The 9,349-nt window shown below is 38.6% G+C and overlaps 1 long non-coding RNA gene across 1 annotated transcript; it reads right to left on the bottom strand.

Annotated features, from left to right (window-relative positions):
• Positions 1-665: 665 nt before the first annotated feature.
• On the bottom strand, positions 666-2,965 carry LOC113293154. Its single transcript, XR_003332076.1, has 2 exons — positions 2,866-2,965; positions 666-2,221 (listed from the first exon to the last, which is right to left on the bottom strand). It is a non-coding gene; the product is annotated as an uncharacterized LOC113293154 (long non-coding RNA).
• Positions 2,966-9,349: the final 6,384 nt, after the last annotated feature.

Genomic DNA, 9,349 nt, shown 5'->3' with positions numbered 1-9,349 from the left:
AAAGAATCTCCTTGGTTGGCATACTTATTGACTACAGGAGGAAGTACCCTGATGCGAAATTCCAATTATTGTACACGAGTTTGCACTCAAGCATACTAAAATTCATATAAAGTGACAGAGCTCTACTCAGATAGTTTCTGGACATCATAAACCGGAGTCAACCAATCACATGGATAGATTAAGAAGATGGATGTAGAGAAAAATGTGGATGATGTTGACTAAGGTGAACCTATCCTAATGGACTGAGATACTGGTCTGGACTAGTATCAACACACTGGCATATACAAGGGAACCAGTGGTTGATAAACCTAACTCTAGGTCAACACAACTGTCATATACAAGGGCACCAGTGGTCGACTTTATTGAATTTATTCTGGTTGGTCTGGTGGTCTGGTCTCAATTTTTTTTTATCTCAGTCACTTTATTTCACCCTAGCAATGGGAGAAAGTTCTTAGTTGTAATAAATAAGCTCCAGAGACTAGAAATTTATGCTTGTTAAGGTTGGCACTAACTAATCTAAGTGGATGGAAGCATTTTGGTTGTAGGATTTGAGGAACCAATCTGATTAGATGGAAACATCTAAAGAGTCTATTCATAAAAGCACAGAGCTCAGGTGTTAGAAAAAGAAAACATGGTAGTTTCGCCATATCCTCGTGATGGAAACATCGAAAGAATCCTGATCACTTCTTTTTATTTTCCAAAAATACCTAAAAATACATAAAACACCATAATAAGTACGAAAACGAGTACAACAATACGAAACATTGAGGACAAATTAGACACATAAATGTGTCTATCACCAGCTTCTAATCCAACATCAGCCAAGACTCAGTTAAACCCATTTCAGCTACACATCCATTAGCTCATAGCAACTGCCATCAAACCATATTCCCTTCATTCTCATTATCAAACCATTGCAGCAACAGTTTCAACTGCAACAACTAATGTAATTCATGCTTTCACTTTCATCTAAAACACAAACTCTCCCCTGCAATTGCAACTTTATTTCTTTAGTTCAAGTCCATAGGACCCTGCAACAACACCATTACAGTTGCACAACCAACTCTGCAATTCAGGATAGCTGCATCATTACAAGCACCACCAAAGCCAACTTCATAACCTGCATCTTCTTGCATCAACTGTAACTGCAATTGAATACCTTCCCTAACATTCATCTAAAGTCAGAACCATTCATCTTCATCAGTTCTTCTTAACCCATGAGCAGATTCATCACTAACAGCTCCAACCTTCACCAATTTCCTCCATCTGAGCTTCAATCTCAGATCCCCTTCTCTGTGTCACAAACATCAGTATCCAGCTTCTGCTCATTCTCAATCTCCATTCATGACCACCTGTAAAGAACTCAAACAGCAGCAATCACTCAACACCACTGCCACAGGCCATATATGTGTCATTATTCATCTCATATTCTCCTCTAAGTTCTTGATTCTAGGGAAACAATACTCAAAACCCCATAAATCTCATGTTAATCACCACAACCCCAACTTCTGAGATTCTCAAATTAATAAGCAATTCCTTCTTCTTGATCAATCGATCCATACAGATCCATCGTCTTCTGAGCAAACACCAACAACAGAGCCATCGATCCTCTAACCCTAACTGGTTTCCCCTGTCTTCAATTTCAGATACAGATTAAAACCCTCAATTCTTTAACAACAACTTCATGTATCAATCGATCTTCCACCAGCAGCAACGACTTGTTTCATAACCACCATTTTCTTGTCCCATGAGAACAAATCCATAAACCCCATTAACAGCATCTCATTTGAGCCTCCATTAACTTCGTTTCACTAACACTCATGGATCGAACAAATTCATTTTCTCCTTCTTTACTAATTTCTCGGCATGGATCTCTTCAATCATCAGAGTTCACAATTCTTCTCAAATTTCTCTCGGCATTGCAGTGGCAGCCGTAACTTCTCTAACTTTCAGACAGCAGGAGGTATAATGATAAGAAAAATGACTCCTTTGAATCTTAGGTCATGTGTAGGAGTAGAATTTGATATAGACACTCGGGTGCAGTCGATAAGGGACACCTAGTTCATCTTTGGCTTGTCAGTTTCGCAGAACTGGCCGCCTAACTCTTCCTTGCTCAACCTTAGCCCGCTCCAAGTATAACTCGCCAGTGTTTTGATTTTGCTTTTTCTACGCTCCGAATGAACGTTTCCTCCTTCTTTTGCTCCCAAGGACTCCATTGCACCTAATAGCTCAAAACTAAACATAAGAGATGCAATTCACAAGGATAATAGCAAGGAAAGCATAAATACTCGATATAAAATTAGGTGTTTACAACACCTATCAAATTCCCCCACACTTAGACTTTTCTAGTCCTCGAGCAAATAAAAAAAAAAACTTATTCTAAAGGATACAACAACTCACGTGAGGGTTTACTAGAGATATACCCACAAAACCTACATTTCCAACTTACTAGTTCTCCGTAATGATAGCATCCAACGCGCTAAGAAGACATAGAGATTCTGCACACTAGTCATAAGAAGTATACAAATATATGAACACAATCTCATCCTTAAAAGTTGAGAGAGAAATAACCATCCCTTATCGAAAGAAATTCGGGTTCGGAGTGATTAAAAGTCTCGAATCTGCCTCACAAGAAAGGGTTTTATGAAGTTGCTCTCAATAATAAATAGCTTTTTATGGGTCACACATGTGTCGAGGTAGGAATGAAGAGAGAATCCTGCGACACCTTGAATGGTAGGAAGGAAAAACCCTCCGAATTGTTTTGAAAAACCCACATCTTTTATTCATTTTGAAAATCCTTTTTTCCTGACGATCTCTAAGAAAGGAAATCAACCACTTAATGAAGGTGGGAATATGCTTACTTACCTCGCTATCCTTTCGACGTGAAGTTAGTACCACTCTCACAGCATCCATAAAAACGTCTTCGGTCTTCAATTCTTGTCTTCATCTTCGTCTTCGGTCTTCAACTCTTGATGATGAAATCTTGAACTTCGTAGAATCTTGACAATGTGATTCTTTCCTCTAATTTCTTGTTGCTTGAAACTCCATTATAAATATTTCTTCTTCCATTGGCTTTATTGAATGAATACAAAACCAAAAACGAACTAAACAAACCAAATATGATGCAATGAATTTTGTTTTCATAAGATGCAAGATAAATAAAGTAAATACAAAAATGAAAACAAACAAAATATTAAAACTAATGATGAACCTAATAAAATTGTCTCTTGTCTCCTTTTTTTTTTTTTTTGACAAGGGACCTCGCATAATGATGACCATATCCCAAGTTTTTTTTCTTTTTCTTTTGAGACGAGAGAAAATAATACAAATACAAAATAAAGATAAAATAAAAATGCAAGTACAAAGGCCATGGTGTAAGTACTATACCGCTTGATTCTTCACAACTTGTATGTCTCGATTTAGACAGGTACAAAGAGATGAAGGTCGGTGCCTCTCATGATGTAACATGGGTAGTCTCCACTATAGGGGACCACTACTCTAATACCGAATTCAGTCTGCACCTCATTTTCCACTGGGATGGTTAAATCCAACTTTACCTCTCATACAAGTAAGAAACCCGATCATGTTTTCTGTCATCTCTAAGTTCAGTCACTCTTATGAGAATCTCGATGTAATCTTAGCGCCATGTATACTATGTGACTCTAAACTAACCACAAGTTGGAGTTTTTTTTATTAACTAATTTACAAAAAGTTGAAAAATCATGAAAATTTTACAATGCAAATGCTTAACCACTCCCCCACACTTAAACTTTACATTGTCCTCAATGTAAATTGAGTCATCCAAAGTAAGTCAAGGTGGGAAATTCTAACATGACATATGACAAGAAATCAGAAAAAAATAAAACAAAACAAGACAAGAAAAAATAATAAAATTAAAAAAAAAAGACAAGAAATACTCATCCTATGGGTTGCCTCCCATTCAGCGCTTGGTTTAAAGTCGTCAGCCCGACTATCTCCTTGCTTGCTAAGCCTTAGCTAGGGTCCCATACGTTATGGACACCCGAATGAACATCACTTGGATACCGCATGACTTCAAACATGTTGAAGCGAATTATATCATCATCAAAATTCATAGTGAGTATTCCCTCGTCCATATCAATGACGGTTTTAGCCGTCTTCATGAAAGGTATCCCAAGCAGCAGGGGTATGGATGCATCCGAGCCATCATCCATTTCTAGAACACAAAAATCAGCTGGAAAAACTAGTTGGTTCGCCTTCACAAGGACATCCAGAATAATACCTAGGGTAGACATTAGTACGATCCGCAAGTTCAAGCACAATATTAGTTGGTTTTAATGGACCCAACTTTAAAGACTCATAAATAGATTCCGACATGATATTATCTGATGCTCCTAAGTCAAGCACATCCTTTCCAATTCATTTATTACCAATCTCTACGGGTATAGTGAAACTACCTGGATCCTTGCATTTGGGTGGGAGTTTCTTTTGCAAGACCGCCGAAGCGTTTTCCCCCACACTCATAACCTCATTACCGGTTAGCTTTTTCTTTTTGGTACACAAGTCCTTCAAAACCTTCGCATACTTGGGAACTTGCTTGATAACATCAACGAGAATGTTTACATGAAACTTCCTAAAGATGTCTAAAATCTCCTTTTATAGTTCCGCCTTCTTAGAGTTAGCAAACCTGCGAGGGAAAGGTAAAGGAGGAACATAAGTAGAAACAGGAGTTTTAGAGCTAGAAATAGGTACCTCAGAAGTTTGGGGAAAATCATCATTCCTTTCCTCCAAAACAGGTTCCTTTTGGGTCTCCGTATCACCCACATCAACAATTTCAGTTCGCACAAGTTGCGTACCGCTTCTCAATGTAATAACACTAACATTCTCTCTTGGGTTAAGAGATTGAGAAGGGAGTTTCCCACTACTTTGTTCCTTCAATTTTTTAATTCAATAGCCATGGAGCCCATTTGTGTCTGCAACTCCTTGATAGCACTCTTAGTTTCCTGCTGACTTTCTTTAAACATGGTAGAAATTCCTTGCATCATTGTTTGAAGCTTTGCGTAGATATCGGAACCTTGATTTTGCATTGATTGTTGTGGTTGCTGAAATTATTGTTGTTACGGTGGAAATCCACTAGGACGGTTGAAAGTAGGTTGTTGGACTGCACCTTTCTTGTTGGCATAGCTGAAATTTGGATGATCTCTCCATCCCGGATTGTAAGTGTTGGAATAGGGATCATACTGTCTTTGTTGATTTGGAAAGACCGCACTAGCTTGCTCCAACTCTTCACCATATGAAGGTAAAATAACTGCAGCCATCTTTTGCGTCATTTGCTCCATGTTATCCATCCTTTGATCACAGTGTGATGATGAATCTGTAACTTCATGCACTCGCCTAACCATTGGTTCACCTCTTATGTAGAATTGTTGCGAGTTTTCAGCCATGTTTTTAATCAACTCGGTAGCTTGGGCCACCGTCTTGTTCACTAGAGCTCCACCACCCGCTGCATCAAGAAGATATCTATCACTTGTTTGGAGGCCTTCATAAAAGTATTGGATTATCATAGCGTCACTGAATTGGTGGTGTGGACAGCTTGCCACCAATCTCTTGTATCGCTCCCAACAATCATACAAAGATTCTCCTACATGTTGCTTTATCCCACAAATGTCTTTGCGAATTTGAGTAGCCTTTGACGCAGGAAAATACCTCTCTAGAAATAGTTTCTTCAACCCGTTCCATGTAGTGACACTTCCGGATGGTAAATAATACAACCATTCCTTAGCATTATCCGCCAAAGAGAATGGAAAAGCTTTCAACATTGCACCATCGGCATTAGTCTCTGGTGGTAGCATGGCCGTGACTATGGTATGAAAATCCATGAGATGCTTGTTTGGATCCTCATTCTCCATGCCATGAAACTTCGGTAACTCTCTAATCAACCTCGGTTTGATATCGAAGGTTGAGTTTGTTTGAATACACCACCGTTGTGCATCAATCCTATGAGAAGCCAAGTCCTTGAGTGTACGATTTGCATCACCAATTGCTTCTTCTTATTCAACTAGTGCTTCTTCTACGAATGGAACCTCTTGTTCTTCTTCTAGTTGTAACTCTTCTTCCACTTCTAACTCTTGTTCTTCCGTCGTGTCTTGACTTGGTTGGAGTATTGTGCCTCTTCGAGTAGCTATCCCGCACCTTGGATAGTTCAAATCTTTAGAAACCAGGGATTAGGTACCTGAAAACAATTCTCACGAACAAATGAGAAACAAGACAAGAAAACAAAAAGCAAAGATAAAAACAGAAATGATGATAAGAAACTAAAAACTTAATAACAATCCGTATGCCTCCCCGGCAGCGGCGCCAAAATTTGATCGCAGTCGTATGCGTCAAAAATAATTTCACTTTCTTACTTAACTAAAATAAATGAAGTATGTGATAAGAAAGAGTTCGTTGCCACAAAAAGGCAATTGTTGTTATGCAATTTTCAGATTCTTAAGTAACCAAGGTGGGATTTTTTTTTATAAATGCAATAAAAATAATTGAAAGCAAAGTAAATAATTGGAATAATTAATGGAAGAAGATATTGGTCACGGGATAGTATCATTCACAAACATGTTTTTCATCAATGACTAGAATTGGAATTTTAATCTCTCATTTATTAAAAGTCCTAGGATACCTTGATCGCAAGAACATCCTGCTAATTCCCTGATTTCATCACAACCACATTAAAAGATGCATATGTGAATTCTACCTAAAAATCAACCTAAAGTGTAAAAGCACAATTAAGTTTAACTCCCTAAGAGCAATAAGTTTTATGGAATAAGACTAATCAAAGCAACTGAACATGTAAAAGCACTAATTCGATTTAATTAAGGCTATGATTCATATGTGACTAGTAGGATATATCACTACAAGCACTATTCACATTTATGCTACTTGTAATCAGGAATTTATCACTTTTTCGTATAATAAAACCTAATCTAGCAATAGATATGAAAACCAATATAATTGATTCCGGACTCAATCAAACTAGCCCTCAAATCATGCAAATATTAACAATGAATCATAAACAATAAAGTTGAGACAAAACTAATCCATTGATTTAAATATCATGCTTGAGAAATCAACTTTTATCCCATAACCAATAATAGTATTTAGCTACTTATAGCTTTTGAGTTAATCATAATCATAATCAAAAATGAAATGAAGAAGATGAAAAATAAACAAAAGCAAACCCTAGTCACCGTTCTCCAAAGCTCCAAGTAGAAAATTCGTGATCCCCAAAATAGTAGAAAACTCTATATTTGTAGCTTTTCTCCAACTTCTAAAATTAGGTCCAATATCCAAGTCCAATAACAAGATGTCCACCAAGCCCATACGTGAGGAGTACCCAAGTGAAAATATCTCCGAAAAGAGGTCACGTGGAAACTTGTAAAGTGGCCGGAACTTGGCCGGAGAACAGTCGGGAAGTAACTCAAGTGACCAGTAAAGTCAAACCGGTCACCGAGTCAGCTCGGTCAGATTAACCGAGTTAAGATGAGTCAGCCGAGTTAAGACCGATTCAGGGTGTATCAACTGAGTTAGGAAGGTCATGATCTGTTTGCCAGGCCAAAGACATTTTGCGAAGGCCAGAGTTTGTGTTGCACCAGGATGGTGAATCACTGCTTCACTTCCAGGCAAAACCACATTGCAGTTCAGCTAAAAACAACTTCATCTCAGCTTCATTACTGGCTCATGCCACTTCTAATCTGCAGATTCTTTGAGCACAACATCATCTGCATCTTCACCATTTCAGTTCACTAACTGCAACATCTGCTCGCAACCCACAAACTCCACTCGATTCCATCCAGCACCGGCACTTCCATTAGTCTGCCAACCTCATCAACACTGTCACAAACTCGCATCTTATTGCTATCTGAAACAACTACAGATCCTAATCAAGCCCACAACTGTAACCACCAGTTCAAACACCAACATCTCCAACTGAATTGTAACTCCATAGTAGCTCCAACTCAATCTGAACCTACCAGAACCACCAATACTCCAGTTCATTTTGTTCTGTCCACCACTGTCTAGCCAAGCTTCCACCTACAACTACTGAGCTGCAAACCATTCCCAAGTTATCTTCACCTGTCGTACGGATCCACCAGCTGCAATTAGTTGACTTCCTGAACCATCAGTTCTTTCCTGCATCTCATCATTACATATTCACTACAACCACAAGTGCCTTCTGCCCATTGCTCATACCCTTTAAACGCCAAGCTCAACATGTGTATCATCATTGCAACTGCAACTTCAGCTCAGGTCCATTTACACCATCATAATGCATCTTTCCTGCAATATCCTAGGCATACATCTGCTGCTTGAACTGCAATTCAACTAGCAACAGTCATCACAACCACCAACATCTTCGGTTTTGCATCATCATGAATAACAATTCCTTGTCTTCCCTGAATTGAGATGAAAACTCAGATTCAAGATAATCCAGCTTCTAATCTAACAGCAGCCAAGACTCAGTTAAACCCATTTCAGCTACACATCCATTAGCTCATAGCAAATGCCATCAAACCACATTCCCTTCATTCTCAGTATCAAACCATTGCATCAACAGTTTCAACTGCAACAACTAATGTAATTCATGCTTGCACTTTCAGCTAAAACACAAACTCTCCCCTGCAATTACAACTTCATTTCTTTAGTTCAAGTCCATAGGACACTGCAACAACACCATTACAGCTGCACAACCAACTCTGCAATTCAGGATAGCTGCATCATTACCAGCACCACCAAAGCCAACTTCATAACCTGCATCTTCTTGCATCAACTGTAACTGCAATCGAATACCTTCCCTAACATTCATCTAAAATCAGAACCATTCATCTTCATCAGTTCTTCTTAACCCATGAGCAGATTCATCACCAACATCTCCAACCTTCACCAATTTCCTCCATCTGAGCTTCAATCTCAGATCCCCTTCTCTGTGCCACAAACATCAGTATCCAGCTTCTGATCATTCTCAATATCCATTCATGACCACCTGTAATGAACTCAAACAGCAGCAATCACTCAACACCACTGCCACATGCCATATTTGTGTCCTTCTTCATCTCAGATTCTCCTCTAAGTTCTTGATTCTAGGGAAACAATACTCAAAACCCCATAAATCTCATGTTAATCACCACAACCCCAACTTCTGAGATTCTCAAATTAATAAGCAATTCCTTCTTCTTGATCAATCGATCCATACAGATCCATCGTCTTCTGAGCAAACACCAACAACAGAGCCATCGATCCTCTAACCCTAACTGGTTTCCCCTGTCTTCAATTTCAGATACAGATTAAAACCCTCCATTCTTTAACAACAACTTCATGT

Source organism: Papaver somniferum, chromosome 7 (assembly GCF_003573695.1).
Source record: "Papaver somniferum cultivar HN1 chromosome 7, ASM357369v1, whole genome shotgun sequence".
NCBI classification, from domain to species: domain Eukaryota; kingdom Viridiplantae; phylum Streptophyta; class Magnoliopsida; order Ranunculales; family Papaveraceae; genus Papaver; species Papaver somniferum.
This window is presented reverse-complemented; position numbering and strand designations above follow the sequence as displayed.